We start from the raw sequence: 24448 nt of genomic DNA on the forward strand, positions 1-24448 counted from the left end.
GTGAGGATAACTTATTGGCATTTCTGGGGCATGTGGGTAGATTTTATGGCATGTGAAGAGGCCTGATGACTTGTGGGGAGTCTGATGTGTATACAAGGGGCATGTGGGGAGATCTCATTGAATGTGGGGAGATCTGATGTGCATGTAAAGAGGTCAGAGGGACATGTAAAGAGGTCAAAGGGACATGTGAAGACGTCTGAGGGGTATGTTAGCCATTAATGACTGTTTTTTTAACCCACTTGAACAGTTCCCTCCTCAGAAATTGTGGATGCAGTAACAGTATGAGCTACTGTGAAGAGACTGTAAGTAGCCATTTAAACACTCCTCCGCTGAACACAGCAGCAAGGTAAGAGCTGTGCATTTCATTGTTCAGTATATTTTTGATGCAGTTTTTCATGAGCCTACTGAAACGCTGTTTTTGAAAAGGGGTGAGTCACATGAACATCTTTTAGAACTATTAGTAAATGCACACACTCCGGTGTTGTGCCCTTAATTATCTGATACTATAGAGTGAAGCTTGACTAAGAATATGGGACTGCCAGCACCCCTGACTTTGAGTGGCATGGGGTACACATGATATCAGCACTCAGTCTTTCACTCACCTATCACACAGGTTATAGTTTTTTTGGAGTTGCCCCCAAACAGTGTTCTCACACCTATATACACCTATGATCTGCCACCCCTTATTGAATAAGGGCAATATGACCCCAATTTACTGTCACAGACTGGCACAAACTATGTTATGTTTTACACACAGGTTAGCAATGAGCACACCAGCAATCAATGGGTTAACACTTAACACATCAAAACTCTGTTTTGTTAGTCAAATGGATTAACAAATCATGCACCAGCATTCAAAGGGTTAACATGGAAGCAATATTGTTCATGAAAGGCTAATGGATTGAGTATCAAGGACAAAAAGTATTACATTTTAGATTTAATATATAAAGGTACAGGGCATTTGGATATAAAAACAGGGAACATATGTCAAATTACATAAAAATAAAAAATGCAAAACAGTTATAAAAACAGATTATATGAAATTACAGAGAAGAAATTTACGTGAAATAATCTGTATGCCTGGGTCAAGGCAAAATTAAAAGGACAGTCCTTCAATTAGACTGAGACCCCAAGAGCTGAAAATCTGCTTGCAAAAAGTTTTTAAGCAGGCTTAACTGGGCGGGCAATTATAGTCTGTCCAAAAATAGTGAAGAATGTTTGACCTCCCATAACTATTCATTGACATATCCCAGAGAGATAATTTCCCCTTCAATAAGACCAGTCATAACCTCCTGCACATATCAAACATAATGTACTTACAAGGAAATTAAATATCAGTCTGAAAGATATGTGACTACTGTGGTTTCCCTGTACAGTTGGTATCTATACTTCACATCCCTTGTGCAGTTTTTGCCCCTAAGTAAAGAATGGCACACTGATTTCCCAAAATATGAAATAGGAAGGCATGTTCTTTGAAGCTAATGTTTCTTAAATACCTGCATAGGTAGCCTTAATCTTTTGCATTCGCCTACAAAGTTCTTACCTAGAGGGCTACTTTGTTTTTATCATGCCTTAATTAGACAGTTTACTCTAAGTAGGAAAAGAGCATGCATGATCAAAAGGTGCATGGCTGTGATCTGCATTTGTTATATTAACTTACTGAAAGAATGTCTGTGCTTAACCTAATTACCTCCCACTGACTGACTGATCAAATGTTTCCAAATATTATTATTATCTTAGGAGAAATCATCTACATTCCCTTTTATTAGTGTAGTATTTTATTTGGCCCTCACCCTGATATTTAATATTTCATCTGGGCCCTCACCCTAACGGTCTTTAAAAATATTGTCAAAATTTAGCTTTCCTCGCCTTTTGTGTTTATGCATTTTTTTGTGTGTTTGTGTTTGCAGGTGATAGTGAAGGTGGAATGTTCAAGGGGGAAATGATTTTGTTGCTCACTGCTGAGAGAGAGAGAGAGACTTTTTGTCCAGGTAGATGTGAATCGGCAGAATTAAACAGAAAGCAGCCATTTGCGAATATATGTATAACTGGTAACTGGTATTTATAAATTTGTATTTTGATCAAACCATAAAAATATTCAAAATAGAGAACATTGGCCTAACTTTTAACCTCTTGTAGCAGTGAGCCCACACAAGCTTGCAAGCTGAATGGCACAATTAAGCCCAATATTAATATATGTAACACCCCTTTTTCCGGTTAGGGTGTATATATATCTGCAAATGAATTCAGTACCTTATTTTCCAGATTGCACAGTGCCTCCACCTTGGTCTGATTACCGAAGGGTCTGCTTTGGGTAGTGTCCTTGTTGTAGCAACACCAGAGGGAGACCAAGGAACCCTCCGCCCCCCTTCACTGGACCAAAGGCACACGCAAATGAATAATCTCACCCATGAATTATCTTTAGAAGCCACACTGGCACATTTATTAGTGTGGTATAAGCTTCTAAAGGGATTTTACAATATTTTAAATCAAAAATATAAATTGTAGTTTAAACAAACAGTTGTCTATAATCGATAAATAGTACTATATAATACCTATACAACCATACATATATAGTCTCACTTCTATATTATTCTACTACTAAGAGGTACCTCTCTCTAAACTACAATCATCTGGCAAATATAACTAATAGCAAACAATTAACATGAAGTAAGTTCAGCAGCATAAATAGATGTTTACACTTTGGATTTCACCATCTATCCCTTAGAAATGACCATATAGTCACTTCAGTATCGTAGGCTCCTCACACCACAGGTTTGTGAATTGCTCTTGTATGTGACTGAAAAATTAGTGAGGTAGTCTGCACAGTTTCTCATACATGTAACTCAGTCTCTGCTCCCTAACTAACTGTCCCTGCACTAATCCCTTAATATTATCTCAGTCCTGCAAAAGGGTTAATTTACATTACAGTCTTAAGGGCTTCCCACCTAGTCCCTATCTGACTACTGGTATAATACAGAGTCTGGATAAATCAATAAACAGATAATGAGATGTTACTTATCCATATAAAGATCAGTTTTTTAGTCCAAGATGGCTTTTTCCAGTCAGGACTCCAGTTGTTTCTCTCTTTTAAAAATATATTTTCCTTCTTCTCACTGTCTCTCTCTATATCTCTCTGGGGTATTTTCTTTATTTCAGACTTTTACTTTAAACAACTGACAGGGGTGTACTCCCCTCACCAACAGCTCCTATTTACAAATATCGCTCCTCTGCATACAGGGGTCTAATAGATACTGCTCCCTCCTCTTCTCAGATTCTGGTTCTCTCACAGAGGGCCTGATTCATTAAGGATCTTAAATGAAGAGGTATCTTATTTCAGTCTCCTGGAGAAAACCATGTTACAATGCAAGGGGTGCAAACTAGTTTTCCGTTTTGCACATAAGTTAAATACTGACTGTTTTTTCATGTAGCACACAAATATCAACTTTAAATTTCAGTGTACAAATAAGCTATCAAGTATTTGTGTCCTACATGAAAAAACAGTCAGTATTTAACTTATGTGCAAAACAGAAAACTAGTTTGCACCCCTTGCATTGTAACATGGTTTTGTCCAGGAGACTGAAATAAGATACCATTTCATTTAAGATCCTTAATGAATCAGGCCCAGAGTCTCTATCCTGCCTCTCTGCTCCATCTGGTTTGTTCCCAAACAAAAGAACAGGGGTACACTCACTTCTCAGTCAGCTCTGTTTTGTCTTGCTCTCTTCCATACCCCTTCTCCACACCTTAGCTCCTCCCCCTTTCGCAAGCTTTTACTGAATCCTCCGGCAGCAGCTCAGTGCAAATCGGGGATTGTAGTTCCTGGTTGACTACAGTTCCCTAATGAGCATGTGAAGACGTCTGTGTCTGTCAACGATACATATAAATTTGCATTTATATTGGTGACAAGTAGTTGAAGATTGGAATATTCTTCAACTTTTACTAAAAATGCATAAAAGTATATAAAAATTTGGGTGTCAACTCATGACCACTGACAGATAGAGACATATTTTTTCCGTAAGAGACAAATACGTCCCAAGAAGCACAAAGAAGATAAGGGACTTCCAAAAACCCAGTAAGCAGGAGGAATGCACACCATGCTTGGGGAAACGGCATCAGTCACAGAAGTAGCAGCAACATATATCACAGACTACCACAAGAGTAGAATTGACACAAAAACTCGCAGAAAGAAGTGCAACAGAATTGGTGAGCTTCGTGTACCAACCCCATGCTTTTATTGTTTGTTATTATTTTGGCAACACATGTTTAATTGTCATGCTAATAAAGTGTTATAAACTTGAATTGTGGGGAAAAACGGGTGGGTGGAAAAATAGAGAGAAAGAGAATTATTTTTAACAAGTAATTTTATTTTTAAAACATAGGAAAAACAAATTGAAATATCTTTTTTTAAACATATGTTTGAGTTGAGTGGTATTTATGAAACAAAAGGATAATCGCATCTCAATATACAGTAGTATATATATATAATCATCATCATCATCTATCTATATAGCGCCACTGATTCCGCAGCGCTGTACAGAGAACTCACTCACATCAGTCCCTGCCCCATTGGAGCTTACAGTCTAAATTCCCTAATATACACACAGACAGACAGAGATAGAGACTAGGGTCAATTTTGATAGCAGCCAATTAACCTACTAGTATGTTTTTTTGGAGTATGGGAGGAAACCCACACAAACACGGGAAGAACATACAATCTCCACACAGATAAGGCCATGGTCGGGAATTGAACTCATGACCCCAGCACTGTGAGGCAGAAGTGCTAACCACATAGCTATATATATATATATATATATATATATATATATATATATATATATATATATGGCTATGTATATATATATATATATATATATATATTTCAAATTCCCAAATATTTTTTATCACTTTAGCAAATAATAATAAATAAAAGTGAGCGTGCCACGTTATGTGCTTCCTACAAAGTGAAATGAAGGGCTATCACTGCACCCACCTAACAAAACATGTAAACAACGATAAATATCGACACCTTGACTGGCAATAAATGATAAATCCAATAAATGTGGATCACTTCAAGTGATTTTTCTTTGTAGCTTTGATCAAGATCTCAAAAGACTATTAGGGCTAGATTTACTAAGCTGCGGGTTTGAAAAAGTGGGGATGTTGCCTATAGCAACCAATCAGATTCTAGCTTTCATTTATTTAGTACCTTCTACAAAATGACAGCTAGAATCTGATTGGTTGCTATAGGCAACATCCCCACTTTTTCAAACCCGCAGCTTAGTAAATCTAGCCCTTAGTGTTGAAACGCGTCAGAAGCAACTTGTTTCTCCCTAACAAAAGAATTTTCCGGTTTCTATCACCAGCATTGATGGGGCTCTACAGTTTATGCTGTGCTATTTCATCTGATGTTTCTCATAGGCAGATTGGATCTACTTTCTCTTTGTGGGAGTTTGCTATCTGTTCATGTTTTTATCTTCAGTTTGAAAGTAATTGTTTTATCTAATAAAAAAGTAATGCACTATATATCCCTCTCTTTCGCTTTTGTCAAATACCTATGAAGATTTATATAAGGACCAGTGGCAGGATGATCAGATCTTCAATGGGGTTGATATACACATGACTGTTTTCCTTTTGAATCAAGTAAGTGCATTCACAAGAGGGGAAATCTGGAAGAAGATTTGTATACACTTTGGTGTGTTGTTGTTCACCTCAGCATTATAAGGTGGTTTACCATATTCTCCATGTTTGTGGTTATTATAACCACTCATAAGTGTTGGCACATATATAATGAGAGACTAAATCCAATATATTTTCTTTAGAAATTTGTTATCTACTACACCATATATTTTTTGTTTTGTTTTTTACATGTTTATGAGAGATCCTGAAAAATCACTTGAAGTGTCCTGGATCTACATTTATTGGATTTATCATTTATGGTGGTACTATGTAGCGCCTGTCAAGGTGTCTACATTTATTGCTGTTTAATTGTTTCACTTTAGTTTAAGAAAGTATTCAGTGTAGGGCCATAAAATTGCCCCATTCTTAATAAGGATGAGCGGGCTCGGATTCCGCTAATCCGAGCCCACCCGACCAGTGCGGATCGAAGCACTGTTCGGGAACTTCCGGGCGCCAAACTAATCCAAACCGAGGCTATGACATACAAGTCTCGCGTCGGATCTCGCGAGACTCGGATGTCATAAATACTCACCTTGCGGCCGCCATCTTCATTTCGCCTGACATCAGGGAAGAGGGAGGGTATGTTGGGTAGTGGTGCTCTGTCCTTGTGTCCAGTGCTCTGCCCTTGCTGAGTCCAGTGGTGCATCAGTCCAGTGCTCTGTCCTTGCTGAGTCCAGTGGTGCATCAGTCCAGTGCTCTGTCCTTGCTGAGTCCAGTGGTGCATCAGTCCTGTGCTCTGTCCTTGCTGAGTCCAGTGGTGCATCAGTCCAGTGCTCTGTCCTTGCTGAGTCCAGTGGTGCTTTTGTCCTGTGCTCTGTGCTGCTGAGTACAGTGGTGCTTTTGTCCTGTGCTTTGTTCTGCTAAGTGCATAATTAATTTAAAAGTATTAAAAAATCTTAAAAAAAATGTAAAAAAAAAAAATGTATACAAAAATCATTTAAAAAAACTATAATTTTTTTTTTAAAAAGTATAAAAAAAATTCTTGCAGTCCAGAAACATTAATACTGCAATCTATAAAAAATTGTTCACTATTCTTGCAGTCCAGAAACATTAATACTGCAATATATAAAAAAAATGTTCACTGTTCTTGCAGTCCAGAAACATTAATACTGCAATCTATTAAAAATTGTTTACTGTTCTTGCAGTCCAGAAACATTAATACTGCAATCTATTAAAAATTGTTCACTGTTCTTGCAGTCCAGAAACATTAATACTGCAATCTATTAAAAATTGTTCACTGTTCCAGCAGTATTTAAAAACTAGTACTGTAATACAACGTGTGCTGCATATAATGGAGTACAAAAATTTGGAGGATAAAGTAGGGAAAGATCAAGACCCACTTCCTCTTAATGCTGAAGTTGCTGTCACTATTCATGACATAGACAATGAAATGCCATCAACGTCGTCTGCCAAGGCCGATGCCCAATCTCCTAGTAGAGGACATGTAAAATCCAAAAACCCAAAGTTCAATAAAATTACCAAAAAAAGGAAATTAAAAACATCTGAGGAGAAACGAAAGCTTGTCAATATGCCATTTACGACACGGAGTGGCAAGGAACGGCTTAGGCCCTGGCTCGTGTTCAGGACTAATGGTTCAGCTTCACCCAAGGATCTAAGTCCTCCTCCTCCCCCCCCTCTAAAAAATTTAAGAGACTTAAGCTGTCATCAACAACACAGCAAACAACTCTGCCTTCTAAAGAGATGGCATCACAAATCCCCAAGGCGAGTCCAAGGGTGTTGGTGGTTGCGAAGCCTGACCTTCCCATCACTGAACAGGAAGAGGTGGCTCCATCCACCATTTGCAGCACGCCCTCTGCATATGCTGGAAGGATCACCCACAGTCCAGTTACAGATTTGGCTAATGAAGGTGTGAATGTTATACATCGGGAGGAGGATATTGATGTAGCTGGCGCTGAGGAGGAACTTGACAAGGAGGATGCTGATGTGGTTATCTTAAATGAGCCACCAGGGGGGGATCAGTTGTTGTCCATGGGATGAAAAAGCCCATCGTCATGCCAGGTCAGAAGACCAAAAAACCCACCTCTTCGGTCTGGAGTTATTTTTATCCCAATCCGGACAACAAATGTATGGCCATATGTAGCTTATGTAAAGCTCAAATAAGCAGGGGTAAGGATCTCGGGCACCTAGGGACATCTAGGGACATCCTCCCTTATACGTCACCTGAATAACCTTCATAGTTCAGTGATTAGTTCAGGAACTGTGGCTAGGACCGTCATCAGTCCAGGGACACCTAAATCCCTTGGTCCTGTTGGATACACACCACCAACACCCTCCTCTTCAACTTCCTCCACGATCTCCATCAGATTTAGTCCTGCCGGCCATGTCACCAGCCAGACTGAGTCCTCTTCAATCCGGGATTCATCCGAGGAATCCTGCAGCAGTACGCCTACTACTGCCACTGCTGCTGTTGCTGCTGGTAGTCGGTCATCTTCCCAGAGGGGAAGTCGTAAGACCGCTACGTCTTTCACCAAACAATTGACCGTCCAACAGTCGTTTGCCATGAGCACCAAGTACGACACTAGTCATCCTATGGCAATGTGGATAACTGCGGCCTTAACAGCTATGTTGGTGTTAGACGTGCATCCGGTGTCCGCCATCTGTGCAGTGGAATTGAGACTAGTTGGAGGAGGTATTGTGGCCCCGGTACCAAATTGGGTACCGGGGCCACTCCACTATGCAGTCCATAAAGCTTCGTATCAGATATTAAACTACGTACAATGTTCCTGCCAAATAAAAAAATAATGAAAATGCCCTGTCATCAACGAAAACAAGAGGTAGTGACGCGCTAGAACTCCACCCTCTATATGCTGCAGAGGATGTAGGAGCAGCCATCTGTGCAGTGGAATTGAGACTAGTTGGAGGAGGTATTGTGGCCCCGGTACCAAATTGGGTACCGGGGCCACTCCACTACGCAGTCCATAAAGCTTCGTATCAGATATTAAACTACGTTCAATGTTCCTGCCAAATAAAAAAATAATGAAAATGCCCTGTCATCAACGAAAACAAGAGGTAGTGACGCGCTAGAACTCCACCCTCTATATGCTGCAGAGGATGTAGGAGCAGCCATCTGTGCAGTGGAATTGAGACTAGTTGGAGGAGGTATTGTGGCCCCGGTACCAAATTGGGTACCGGGGCCACTCCACTACGCAGTCCATAAAGCTTCGTATCAGATATTAAACTACGTTCAATGTTCCTGGCAAATAAAAAAATAATGAAAATGCCCTGTCATCAACAAAAACAAGAGGTAGTGATGCGCTAGAACTCCACCTTCTATATGCTGCAGAGGATGGAGGAGCAGAAAAAAGCCATTCAAGCCTACACAGCCACCTACGATGGGCCACGTGTTTGTGCCGCCGACTTGTGTCGCTTTGCTTAGACAGCCAGCTACCTCGTTGCAACCTTTTGGACTAACAACAATATTGTGAGGTGTTCACAATAGACTGGAAATTAGTGGAAATGAATGTTATTGAGGTTAATAATAGTGTAGGAGTAAAAAAAAAAACGAAATATGGATTTTAGCACTTTTTATGCTTTTTAAAAAAAAAATCAGAACCCAAAACCCAAAATCAGAACCAAATCCTTTCGTGGGGTGTTTTGGCAAAACAAATCAGAACCCAAAACCTCAAGCTAATCAGAACCCAAAACCCAAAACCCCAAAAGTGGCCGGTGCACACCCCTAATTCTTAAGTCTATTTAAAAACCTTAAAATATCTTTTAGATAACATTTTAGTTTGGCTATGATTTTTCAATGGATTCACAGAAGATCAAACTATGGACTCAAAATCGATAGTTATTTCAGCTGACTGCTTATTACTGAATATGTTTAAAAATTGTTTTTCAATCAAAACTCTGAAGAAGGAAAGCATAAGAACAAAGTTTAAAAATCATGTTCTTAGCAAATGGGGTTTATTAATTTAAATTTTTCATATTCTAACATATTTTTATACAGTATTGCTTATCAACGCCTTCCTAAACAAGACAGTGGGTCACTAAGGGACTGCCCAGATGATGACTGCAGGGTTGGTTAGTCTTTGGTGAATTCCCAGAGGCTTCCCCAAAGTATAGAGTTATGTATGACCTGGCTCTCTTTCCACGAAAGCCTCTATGTGAAGGGAAACCTAAAATACAGAAATGCTGATGATCGTGGTTGCCAGTGGGAGGAGAGTCTTGGAGAGGATGAGACAATGGACCATTTCTTGCTTGGGTGTCCTTTTAATACAGCGGATTAGACAAGAGTGTCTGATGCTTTTCCATTGCCTTTTGGGGCTTAGTCATCCTGTGTGGGTATATGCAGCATATAAGAGCTGAATAAGAGAGAATTTTGGGTAGGGCACATTATTCTTAATTAGTACAGTTATTAGATACTTCACACGAATAGCACGTTGCCAGGCTTTCATCAGACATAAAATCATTCCCTGTGTGGTGGTGGTGAATGACATTCTGCACGACGTGAGAAAAATAAGGGACATGGAGTGTGCCCGGATGGACGCAGGCAGCTGGCACAGAGCTTGGTGTAATATCAAGCTGCCTCCTTGCAGGTGAAAATTAGGGTTCTCTCACTCTTAAAGGATTTGGGGTATATTTACTAAACTGCAGTTTTAAAAAAGTGAAGATGTTGCCTATAGTAACCAATCAGATTCTAGTAATCATTTATTTTGTTCATTGTACAAAATGATAGCTAGAATCTGACTGGTTGCTATAGGCAACATCTCCACTTTTATAAACCCGCAGTTTAGTAAATATACCCCTTTGTATTTTTGTCCTGTTCACTCCCTTAGATTTTTAAATACATAGTAAATTTTTATGTTGGGGTTTTGCATACATCTAGAGTTAAGTTATCTCTGGTTTGTCTGTCAAGCTTTGCAAATATTGTCTGTAATAAATATTTATGATTTAAAAAAGTGATAAACAATTACTTTGATATATGTACATATTGCTGTTTTTTTTGTTTGTTTTTTGTTATGGTGAAGCAATCCTTTAGTTGCTGCTATAATTTTGGTTTGATTTTATTATATTTGTGGTTTTTCAATGAGATGATGGTATGGACATTTGGGGTTATGTATAAATACATGATTGTGGATTACATTGTATATTTGTTACAAAATGAAGAATTCTTTTTTTACATTATTGTTGTATATGAAAATCATCACAATTTTGCTTTCAAACCCCCCAACACTCATTACTTGTGTATCCTACCTTATTTCCTTTCCTAAATTAAACATTCTTGCCTACTTTTTCAATTCGTCTTCCTGGAGGTTCAGGGACAGGTGGGTGTGTGAGGAATGGGGCGTGCAGAATCACATCACTAAGCCCCACCCCCTAGGTGATCATCACCATTTTACCCAATACCAGCAGGAGTCGGGCCACGATGATGCGTAAATGTGTCACTAAGCCCCACCCCCTCCATTTAACTTACCAAACTGTCCGGGACCAGGGAGGTTGCCCTGTTCTCCCGGGAGTGCGGGAGGAATCCCAGAAATTCAAGAGTGTCCCAGACATTCCGGGAGAGTAGGCAACTATGATATTAATTTGCTAGAGAGCCTCTTTCTTAATGTGGTTCTTATATATCTTATTACTTTGCTATCTGTTGAGAACACTTCGTCATTGACCAATAGTCCTCATGGGCATTAACTGCAAGAGTGACAGCTGGATCATATAAAAAGCATCTATTCTAATATAAAAAATTATGGTGCATACAAATATTTTTGCTTTCTTTTTCATATTTTTTCTCTTAAATTTTCTTTATATTCAATATCAAAGAAAACTTACATTGATTTGTCAGTTGCAGTTCTCTTGTATACTAACAAAGATACAGCAACACTCCAATGCAGATAGTTATAACCTCCACATAGTTATTATGACAAAACAACGCTGTGTCATGTCAGAGGAACTCTTTTTCAAGCCACTACACAGACAAGTGAGAAGAGATCAAAATGGGATCACAGCATTAAAGTGAACAGACGTTCAAAGTTACATTCAAAATATTCTATACCAGCAAATATTTAATAACTAGTATACTGATTTATGCTACATTGTAGATCATAGCAAAAATAAAATTATGTATTAAACCCTATGTAAAAAAGAATTTAAATAACATGTAATATATTTCCAAATTAATTGAAACAGACTCAATATAGTGTTCCTAGCTGCAGCCAGGGCCTGATCAACCACTAGGCAGATCAGGCTGCAGCCTGGGGCGCTGAGTCCTGGGGGGTGTAGCGCGGCACACTATCGAGCTGTTTTGTTTTTTTTTGTTTTTTTTCTTCAAGTGCCGGCGATCGGCTTCTTTCTTCTGCAAGTTTCTGTACCCAATCACGCAGCTAACAGCATGTGACGCTGTTAGCTGCCCTATCAGTGTATTGCTTAGTGTGGTCACGTGAGATCTCACATCTCACGTGACCACACTAATCACACAGAGCGCACCCGTGGTGACAGTGCAGCTAACAGCGTCGGATGCTGTGTGTGAAGATGACAGAAGCGCCGCCATCTGGAGAGAGGAGGAACAGAAGACAGCAAGGTAAGTGTATCTTGTTAAATATCAGGGGGGTGTGTGACACATCGGATGTGGAGGAGAGGGGGGGATGACTGGGGGGGATTAATGAACTGGCCAATGGGGGGGAGCTTATAAATTGGATATGGGGGATTTTATTATTGTGCAGCATGGTTTCACCATAAGATCCTGTTGATCCATCTGTTTTTATACGTGTTTTTGATTTTAACAGTTATATTTATTTGTTCAGTTATGTTATGGGTGACATTTATTGTTATTAAATGTTGACTCCATTTACTTAAACATCACATTGTAATTATTCTCCTTCTAACTTTACCCTTATAACATTATCCACATAATTGTATACCACCCAGACTTTAGCGCTGTTCTTATTTACTTTATTATTTAGGGAGTGGACTCTCCCTCGTCTTTTTGTCCTAGTCTGGTTAGCTGAACACATTAGCATATATCAAACTCTTACAACTCAATTCTGCTGTGCGCACCCACCTTTCTTTGTGGATTAATGATCTGGCTAGTATGGATTGAATTAATAGAGTGAAAATGGGGAGGTAATGAACTGACTAGAGGGGGGTTTATGAATTGGATGGGGGGATTAACAAAATGGCTAGAGGGGGGATTAATCGAGTGAAAATGGGGATTAATGAACTGGCTATGGGGGGGGGGCTTATGAATTGGATAGAGGGGGCATATGAATTGTATGGGGGGTTAATGAAATGGCTAGAGGGGGGGATTAATAAAGTGAAAATGGGGAGGTAATAAACTGGCTAGAGGGGGGATTAATACATTGGATAGGGGGGATTAAGGAAAAAGCAATGGGGAGGTAATGAACTGGCTACAGGGGGGCGTTAATGAATTGGTTAGGGGGGTCATAAACTGTCTGGGGCGGGTTGATAAAAAGGACAGGGGGGATGAATTGGCTGGTAGGGGAGGTGATGAAATAGCTTGTAGGGGGCAGGATCTCTGTATTGTGTGGCGGTGATGTGGATGCTGACTGTGGTTTCAGCAGTCACTAGAATACTAAATACTAGATAGACAGGGCTGGTAAATGTTACTATAGGAGTGTAAATAATTTTCATATATTTTATTGTCTGTCTGTACTAAGGGGTAGTTTGTATCATTCAGGGTTTATTAAAATTTTGCACTATAATACAATTTTTGCAATTTTAAATACAGGACTCCCAAGTTTCCAGAAGCCAGGCAACGGACAACGCTCCAAGAACAAGCAAAAGGGAACACCAGGTAGTCTACGCTGCAAGATCAGGTAAGAGAGGACGTGCATAATGAAGTGTGTTTTATGTATTTATTAATGTGTTACAAATATATATATATATATATATATATATATATATATATAATTTTTTTTATTTACACACACATTGGGGGGGGGGCGGCAACTAGTGTAGTAGCCTAGGGCGACTGTGACCTTTAATCAGGCCCTGGCTGCAGCCACATAATTCTATACTTTACAAATCTAATAGAAGACAACACATAACTATCATAATACAATGAAGTGATCACAAAGCACTATACTCAAATATCCTGTATATTAATACTTTCCTGAAGCGGAATTTTGCAATGCAGTTAATTATTACATAGATAAATACATACATCTACAGTATATGGACTAATATTGTTTTGGAGCAACAGAAAATTGTTTATGTTTTGTATTATCATGCAAAAACTTTTTATAGTCACACCCATTTCTACATGCAAGTGAATTGGTTACCACTGTAAGATGGTGTTCATTGCATGGGGAGCAAGATGCTGGTCTTGGTACTGGGTGAAGCTGACTGGACATGTGCAGAGTATTGTCTGTGACCAACTCCCATTTAGCAAGTGCACACAGAATATTCTTGACCCTGTAAAATTATCTGATTTTCACTTGTCCTTTATGGTGGATAATCAGACCTCAGTCATTATGCTTTTTGCGACATCTAGGCTAGACTTATACAGGGAAGATCCTAATGGGCTTTATATCGATTTGACCGCAAGTCCATTTGTGTAGTGTAGAAATCTGAATTTCACTAATGCTTATAAGCCTACAAAAAAGACTTATGCTTGTATATGTATAGTGAATCAGACGCATCTTGTGTATATGACTCCTTATGTTTATAGAAGTGGATCGGGGTGTTTGGGACATGGGGAGTGCAAGCAGAGGCAAAGTACAAAAGGGCATGTGTAAGTAAATGTGACCGATATAGACCTGGGTGCAGGCACAGAGATGCCTGACAGCAAACTTACCTGTTGCAGGTGTTCTATTCCTGGGGGTAAATGTATCAAGGTGCAATTTTGCATTTCCAGCAATTTATTTGGGCAACTTTAAACTCGCAGATGTATTAAACAGCAATTTGATGTAACATTGCCAGAGAAGTGTTTCTTTTAAAATCGCCATTCTCAAAACTGCTACAAATCGAAAGTCCCGATGTTTTGCCAATCTAAGTATACAAACCATCAACTGTATGAAGCTGTGATTTTGCAAACTTGCCCGAGTTTAAATTCAAAATTGCCAGAAACAACTCGCTGCTTTTTATAGGCGAGATTGGCAAACACATCACTGTGACACTGCTGGGCAATGTTAATATAACAGGAGACACATCGGGAGTCTCAATAAAGCATGATTTATATTTTAGAGGGCAAAAATGTTTATAAATTAGCTTACGGATAACAAATTATTTTACAATTAAATTAGTTATGCACATTCATGCAATATTTTTTAATCTGTCTACAGTATGTACAACGCTGTTATTATTATTATTATCTTTTAGTTATAAACTACCAACATATTACATATTAATATACATTGAGGGGATCATGACACAAAAAAAATAATTGCAATTAAGTGGAACAGAAGGTAAAGATGGGCCTGGTAAAATTTTTACAATTAAAAAGAGGTGTGGGGAACAGTTGATACATAAGGTAGCAGAATAGCCATTGTAGCTGCTGGTGAGTCAAGTTCTCTGGCTATTCTTAGCCATCTGCATTATCATCCTCTGACAAAAACAGGCTTTGGTGGCTGACATTTCTGTGCAACATCTGTATGCATCTACCTATTTGCATTTGGTTAATTTAGAGTTGGATGTAAATGTTTCAGAATGTTGTAATTTTGTAGATTTTGCAAAATGTGTTGCACTGCCCATAGGCCCAAATTTCATCGTTATTTTAAGATGTGTGTATCTAACAACTGCAGTTTCTTGCACTTCAAGAGGCAGATAAGGGGCATTCAGATGCAAATACATTATAGTACAGTAAGGGGCATTAGATACACGTTAAGCAACCCTTGCCCTTGAGATGCATCTTATTTTGACATATGCTTATCTTTGAAATATGTCTCTGACCAAGAGCAAATTCAAAGCCTATACAAGATGAGTGCAAATATCTGTAATATATGCAATTTAAAAAATATACATATTTTATTATATTGGCTTACTATCTAATTACCAGTCGGGCAATAGATTTTTTTCTCATGATGTTAATATTTTCGGATGGGGACACCATTTAAACTACATAGTTGTGACACTACAAGTGCTCATGTGCATGCTGATAATTGTAGTGCCACAAGTATGTACTTTTAATGGTGTCCCCATCAGGAAAAATTAAGTGTTGCCACAACACAAAAATATAAATATTGCCCCACTGGTAATGAAATATTAAGCCACTGTAATTTAATACAAATAAAAATAAATCTCTTACATATAATAATTAACTACATATTGGCCTACTAAATTATTCATAAAATATTTTGTCCCCCGTAAGAAAATTAATAATAATTTTTGCGCCTCTACAACAGAAAACATGCTTTCTTTAAACTTTCATTGTGCCTCCTGTTATATTATCATTGACCAGATAGCTTAAAGAACATGCTTTTATTTCTGTTGAAACTGGGGCGAGTTTGTGTTTAATCTCCGGAGAGTTTGACTATAACGTGGGAGAAATCAATGTTTTAAAATCAATACAAATCTCCAGAGATTGGATTTTGGAAAGTCAAAATCGCAGGTTAATACATATGGTGATTTTGCATTTAAAATCGCTGGTTATCTTTCGCGATTTGCAGCGATTACAAATCGCTGACAAAATCACAGTTTGATACATTTACCCCCTGGTCTAAATTCAGAATGGATAATAATGACAATCAGCTGAGAGGCATCCAACTCAGCATACTATGTAGAATGTGTCCTTTTATGGACATAAATTGAGTTTTAGATGGAAATTGTGTTCAACTCTACTTGAGGCTCTATATTTTAATATGAAATATAGTACACATGCACATAAAACAGTGTAATCAAAATTTTAAATCATTTATTACATAAATGACTGTCTAAAAAACAGTATTTTAGGGGGAAAAAGTTGTACTTAGTTAAGGGGTTTGTCGTAAAGTTATAGTATGAAGGTCTTTGAAGTACCAATTTTATATTTGCTTACATGTGCTAATATGCACAGCAGGCACACAAAGATATGGATGAACATACAAAGATGAATCATCAAACACTAAAATAGGTGCATTTCTAAAAAAAACTGTAATTTGTTAATGACCCTTTGAGTGCGCCAAAACATTTATATCGTCTTCGTGCATAAAAAAAATTAAAGGTTCAAAAATACAGATCTGACACTTTTATGCTGAATTTATTCATTTTACAAGCGTGTGCAGAATATTTGCTTTGTTATGCTCTAGCATCCCCTGCTGGAAAAACTAAAAATTGCAGCCAACATATTTTTACGGTATGACATACGTACTATGATACAAACCTGATAAAATATGTAGATCCCCTAGGTTTGCTGTTATTGGATCTATGTGCTAAACCTGCCAATACATGGATGTGATATAGTTTACTGAATAACTTTCCTTGTGTTCCTTTAAAGTCAAGCCATCCTTTTTGGGTGTAATGAATGTTCATGAGTATGTACCTTATATAAAATATATGCTAGGATTTAGAGATAACACAGCAGCACAAAATGACTCTATATGCTGTGTATAATAAATACGTACACTTAAATGTTAATTTACTTATCCCTCTGTCATACTGTCTTTCAGCCACATGAAACTAAACCTCATACTCATCCACCTAACCTTTATTTTAATATGCCTCATAGACAGCTCTCAGTCCATCACATATGCAGTATAATCCATGATTTGTCCATCTCCAGGGGGTAAATGTATCATACCCCGTTTTTTTTATCTCGCGGGAGATCAGCGTCTTCGCAGCCAAAATTTAAAGGGGCAATGGCCTGTAAAGGCAAACTTGCCTTTACAAGCCATCGCCCCTTTAAATTTTAGCTGCGAAGACGCCGATCTCCCGCGAGATGAAAAAAACGGGGTATGATACATTTACCCCCAGATCTCTAAATCTTCTCCATGTCAAACACTGCAGTATTTTTTGTTACATGTCACCCAGTCAATTTTTTTCCCGTTTTGAGCTTATCATGTTATAACCAACTTACATAGTTTTAAAATCTATGTAATTTGTACTTTGCAGTGATTTACAGACTCACTGATATTGCCTATCAATTCTTGGACAATTTTGCTGCCAGATACTCTGATCAGAATTTACTTACATTTGACTTTTATGTCCCTACTTTCCAGTATTTTTTCCTAACTTGCCCATTTACAATGACATATATACTGGTTGTTGTGGAAACTGGGAGGCACACTCCTGGGGTTCCACCTGCACTGGTATCTGACTGTCAGTAATAACTGCTAGTTACAGTTGATTAATCAGGAACCATTAGAGTTATGTATCTTTCAGAAAGCCCAGTGCTGTCATTGCGGAGCTCCCTTGTTGTAGGCAGAGAGTCTGGGTCTGTTAACCCAGATCATGTCTCTCAAATGCCACATGTTCTAACATATGCCTTAGATATCAGTGACATCTAATTTATGTTACTGCATGTTAATACATAATAGCAAGTTAAGAAATTTAAAAGTTCCTTCTATCATGAGGAAAAACATGCAACCTATGAATCATCCCTATCAGCACACAAATTCATGCAATGACTGTAATATTCAGTTCATAACTCATTAAAGACATAATGCTTAGGATTTCAAACAAACAATAGTCACTCCACAGAAATTCAACATTCATCCTTCTTCTTGTCAACTTGAAAGCCTCAATAACAGTACACTCTGTCACATGGGGTCTGTGCTGCTTAACTTCCACAAATGTTGTAGTACAGTGTACTGAAATGAGTTTAGGCCCTATTGAAGAAACAACCCCAACCTCCCACTGGAGTCCATGTGCAGTGGTTTTGTACCTATAAAATGGAGGAGAAGCTGGAATAAGCATGGAAATGAGGAGAAAGATAGGTGAAAAAATAGTTACTCATAACATAGAGCATTAGGTAATAGTATTAAAAGGTGGCCTAAGCTGTGAAGGTAAACCTGACTTATCATTGGAGTTCAACAGTTCCAAATTATACTAGAAGTGTTTGTTAGTCACTGCTTGCCTGTGGGTAACTAGATTACAATAATGTAATGATGCGGAGGCATAAGCAATCAGGATTCATATGTCACATCGTGTGTGTGTCACAAACTGCAACAATCTTAGCATAATATCTGGTCAGAATAAGGCTTGCTACTAAAGCTAGCTATTATAAATGTTTTGCTATTAAGTACCTGTTCCACACACCCATGGGATTGCAGGCTAGGGAGCAGGGGGTTGAGAGCACTGTTTCCAGGTGGTGGCATTTGGCAGCATTTCTCCACCAGACTAACACTTATGGACAGCTCCTTATTTAAAACTTTTTCTATTATGTTGATGCTCAGGCTCAGTTCCCCGAGAACCGAGCACACTCGAACTTAGCAGATACGGCTCGGCTTGGTACATTCGCGTGCCCTCGGAATTGAAAACCAGGCAAAACATCATTGTTACATCATCGGATCTCGCGGGCTTTGAATTCTATAATAACCGCCCTCCACAGCGATCCAGCTCCATTTCACAGAGGGACACAGAAGGAGTAGCACAGCTCTTGGCAGTCTCTAAAGCAGTTGGGCAGCGTCATAGGTAGAAAAGAAAGAGGAGGGAAGCAAAGTTCTTCAAAGTCTCCAGTTACATTAAGGAGAACTCCATTGCTAATTGTCATTGCTGAAATAGAATTAATAGGCCTGGCAGGCTTGGTCTTCTAAATCTGCAGTCACATAATGTACTGTGTTATATAGGTAATACACAAAGAGGAGAGCTCCATTGCTAACTGTCATTGCTGAAATACAAATAATAGGGCTGGCAGTCTTGGTGTGAATCTGCAGTCACATTGTCCTGTGTTTTATAGGTAACACACAAAGAGGAGAGCTCCATTGCTTATTGCCATTGCTGAAATAGAAATACTAGGGCTGGCGGGCTTGGTCTTCTGAAGTTGCAGTCAAATTGTATGGTGGTATATAGGTTACACACAAAGAGGAGAGCTCCATTGCTCCATTACTAATCGTCATTGCTGAAAAACAAAAACTAGGGCTGGCAGGCTTGGTCTTCTGAATTTACAGTCAAATTGTATGGCGTCATATAAGTTACACACAAAGAGGAGCACTCCATTGCTCCATTGCTAATTGTCATTGCTGAAATAGAAATACTAGGGCTGGCAGGCTTGGTCTTCTGAATTTGCAGTCAAATTGTACGGTGTTATCAAAATGGATTCACAGCAGTACACAGAATAGCAGGAGCACCAAGCAGCTGCTGGCACCAGTCATGATGATAGTAATCCCTCTACGTCATCTGCTAAAGCTTATGTTAAAGTGCATAGTGTTTGTAAGTCAGGGAAACAAAAATATAAAAAAAACACCTTTGACCTTGGTCAAGAAAAAAAGACCTGTAATCCAGGCAAAGTTATCTGCAGGAAAAAATAAAATTGCCAACATACAATTCTACACAAGCAGTGGCTAGGAAAGAATGAGGTCTTCGCCTTTCTCTATGGGTGCTAGTTCTGAAACTGTCACTGAGGTATCTTCTTGTAAGGTCAGTCATGACCAAGCAAGACCTTGTCATTTGGACTCCAAAAGCGGTGTCCAAATACTTTTACGTGTAAAAGCCGAGCTGGAAGAAAACAGTAAGGCATTAGAGGAAAATGTATGTTCAGCTTCAGAAATTAAACAAATCCCTGAGGAGAGTCTATCCACAAGTGCTATGTGTAATCCTGTCATTCTGATAGTTTACCCTTAAAGAAGGTGCCTTTCAGCATTTCTGCAGATGTGTGCATGAACAGCCCAAGTGTAGCTGGTGATACATAAATTGAGGATGCAACTTTGGAATTGCTACAGGATGAGGGTGATATTTGTGTAGCCGACGAGGGCGCTAATGAGGATGTTGATGAGGATGATGTTGTTTGTGTAAGTCCTGCACCAGTGGAAGCAGTTCTTGCACGTGATAAGAAGAAGGCCATTGTCATGCCTGGACATAAGACCAAATAATCCACCTTGTGTGGAATTATTTTTACCCAAATCCTGACAACAGTTGTGTAGCCATTTGTAGCATTTGTAAAGTCACAGTCAGTAGAGGTAGGGATCTTAAACATCTAGGAACCTCATCCATGTTACGCCATTTGAAGCGAGTCCATGGTAACCTTTTGGGAGAATTAGAAAGTTATGCTAAAAAAATAACAACAACCAGTCCATCATCAGCTAGGTCCCTTCTCTCAGCTAGATCCCGTCGCCTGCAATCTACACCCACAACACCGTCCTCATCAATATCATCAGTAGTGATCGGAGTTAGTCCTGCATCTAAGTTGGCAAGGATAGCTGACTCCTCCACTATCTTGGATTCCTCAGAACAATTCTTGAGCGTTAGTCCCACTGCTGCTGCTGCTGCTGCTGCTGCTGGGGGTGAATCTTCATCCCAGAAGCAGACCAAAAAGAAGACTACTAGTAGTTGACAACAATTGACTGTTAAACAATTATTTGCAAGAGGAAGCAAGCATGAAAGCTGTCACCCAGTCGCAAATCAGATCACAGACGTCATGGCGACTATGCTAGTATTAGATCTGAGTCCAATATCCACTACTAATGCAGCTGGTTTTAGAAAGTTACTTGAGGTCTTGTGTCCCCGTTACCAAACTCCATCACAACACCATTTCACTAGAAAAGCTATTCCTCACCTCTTCCAGAAGGTTCGTAAAAATGTAATTGTTGGGCTACAAAATGCCATTCTATTCACTGTACACTTAACCTCAGATATGTGGACAAGCGGAATTGGGGAAACTAAAGATTATTTGACTGTAACAGCCCACTGGGTTTGTGATTCGCCTTCACCAACAGGAACAGCAGAATGTACCCAAGTACGTCACATTTATCACAGACAGGCTACTTTGTGTATCACCAGCTTCACTAAGTGGCATACAACTGACAATCTGTTATAAAAATTAAGGGATGTCATTGTAATATGGCTTATCCCGCTTGGCCTCTGCTCAGGATATGTCATTTCTGATAATGCCACCAATATTGTGAGTGCATTACAGCTGGGTGAATTCCATCACATTCTGTTTTGCTCACACAATAAACTTGGTGGTGCGGAGCTTTTTAAAAAATGACAGGGACGTGCAGGAGATGCTGTCTGTGGCCCATAAAATTTTTGGACATTTCCGGCATTCGGCAACAGCATGTAGGAGATTGCAGCAGCTACAAGAGCAATTTAGTTTGCCCTGCCACCAACTGAAGCAAGAGGTGGTGACAAGGTGGAATTCCACCCTGTATATGCTTCTGCGAATGGGGGGCCAGCGAAAAGCCATCCACTCTTAGTCCACAAGCCATGACATTGGGAAAGGAGGGGGGATGTACTTTACTCAAGATGTACTTTACCTTGTTGTGCAAGGTGCTGAAACCATTCAAAGCAGTCAACTGTGAAGTGAGTTCAGACACTGCTAGCTTGAGTCAACTGATTCCCTTAATTAGACTTTTGGAAAAGCATTTTGAGAAACTAAAGGAGAAAATGAAACAAAGCAATTATGCTAAGTATGTCGGACTTGTAGATCAAGTAATTTATTCACTTTGCCAGGGTCAAAGAGCTATCAAAATCTTGAAATCGGATCACTACGTTTTGGCAACTGTGCTTGATCCTCGGTTTAAGAGCTATGTCTTCTCTTTGTTTCCAACTGACCCAGATCTGAAGAGATGCAAGGAGCTCCTGGTGAGCAAGATGACAGCTCAAGTGTTACGTGACAGGACGGTGTTTCTTCCTTCAGTTTCTCACTCAACTGCTGCTATGAAAAAACTTTGTTTTCCCAAGAGACCCAGGGATGATGCAGATGACTCTGCACAACATTTTGACATCTGGTCTGGTCTAAGAAAATTGACCAAAAATGTGACACCTCTGCCATAACTCCACCTGATCCTACTATCAACATCCAAAGGATGGTGGAGGATTATTTTCATGACAGCATAGAAATAGACACATCAGACAGTCCCTTTACATACTGGGAGAAAAAAAGGGAATTTGGAGACCCATATACCAACTTGCTTTGCACTGCCTAAGCTGCTCACCCTCCAGTTTGTACTTGGAAAGAGTTTTCAGCACAGCAGGGAACCTTGTCAGTGATCAGCGTAGGTGAATACTTCCTCAAAATGTGGAAAAGATGATGTTCATAAAAATGAACTTCAAGTTCCACGAGGAATTCCTTTCCTGCCAATTATATCAAAATACTGATACTTCTGTAATCGTGGATTCCAGCGGTGATGAATTAATAATGTGTGAGGATGATGTACAAACTGATCAGGGTGACGGTAGATTTCATTAACAGCACTGTTACCTTAGGTGCCTTAAGCCCATTATTAGTTTGTTTTGTGGTGGTCCAAACAAACCCAGCACATCAGCCTAAAAAATGGAACTCCTTGTCGCTGAAGTGCTTAGTTTGTTAAAGTGTGCATGTCCTTTTTAAGATCCAACATAAGGGTGGGTGGGAGTGGCCAAGGACAATTCCACCTTGCACCACTTTTCCTTTCAGCTACCGCTGTGTGCAAATGTTACCTACATGTGCTATATACTGTTGTGTGCTTTGCAAAAATCTTAGATACCCATTGATGATGCAGATGACTCAGCACAGCATTTTGACAACTGGTCTTGTCTACTGTAAAAGAATTGACCAGAATTAGTGACACCTCTGCTGTAACTCCACCTCATCCCACTATCAACTGACAACATCCAAAGAATGGTGGAGGATTACTTTACATTTTTTTGAACGGTATAAAGATAACAGCTTTATTAACAAAGAACAATGTTGCTTGCAGAAGTAATGTAAGCATGGATGTCTAAATAGACGTGTATATGTATTACCTTCCACTTTGCTGCTGTTTCATCAGTATTGCACAAATGTGTTTGTAATCTGCACTTTACGTGAAAAGTACCTAACTATATTATAATTTTGTGGGAATTGGGCTGATTTGAAGCTCAGTGAGGAACTTGCTTTTTGTTGTGAATTACAATGGCTCTTTTAAGTGCATTGTCTGGCACCCTGGATTGGTCTGGGTCTGATAAAAGCCCGCATCCAGGGGGGAGGGGGGGGGGTAATCGCCCGTCGCCTTGCATTAGCTGTAGAATTACGACAATTATCCAACGAATGGGTGGAGCAATCAAATGCACCGTAACTGATTTCATGATCCAAGGACAATTCCATTTTGCACCACTTTTCTTTACTGACACTGCTGTGTGGCAATGTTTGCTAGATGTGCTAGGAACTGTCGTGTGTTTGAGTCATTGCTCTGTCGCTTAGCATCCAGCCAGGTTGCTGCAGTCTTTGTTTGAAAGTGTATGAAAATTATAATGTGACCTGTGAGATGGTCAAAATTGACTGCAAATGACTTGAAATGAGTGTTATTGAGGTTAATAATAATGTAGGGGGAAAAAAAAGCAAAAATATGTGATTTTGGCAAAAAAAAGTAAATAAACATTTTAGAAAAAAAAATAGGGATCCAAATACAAAACCAAAACACACAAGGGTGGTTTTGCCAAAAGAAAAATTAAAACCAAAACACAAAGTTAATCCAGATCCAAAACCAAAAACCAAACTAGATCACGGTGGTGAACATCTCTAGTTTTTAAAAGGGGAAAACAACAATAATAAGGACATTGAATAAATAAATTTTCCATAAGTCACTGAATCACATTACAAATGACAACATAATCGTACCTTATTAAATTAAACATATAATGATATATTGTTAATGATACATAAACAACATTATGTGCATAATGATGTATAATTATATTATGATGAATAAGAATAAGGGATACCCGAGAAAAAAAAAAGAAGTCCTCTTATGGACTCAGG

The sequence above is a fragment of the Mixophyes fleayi genome, chromosome 2 (assembly GCF_038048845.1).
Source record: "Mixophyes fleayi isolate aMixFle1 chromosome 2, aMixFle1.hap1, whole genome shotgun sequence".
In the NCBI taxonomy this organism is placed as follows: Eukaryota; Metazoa; Chordata; class Amphibia; order Anura; family Limnodynastidae; genus Mixophyes; species Mixophyes fleayi.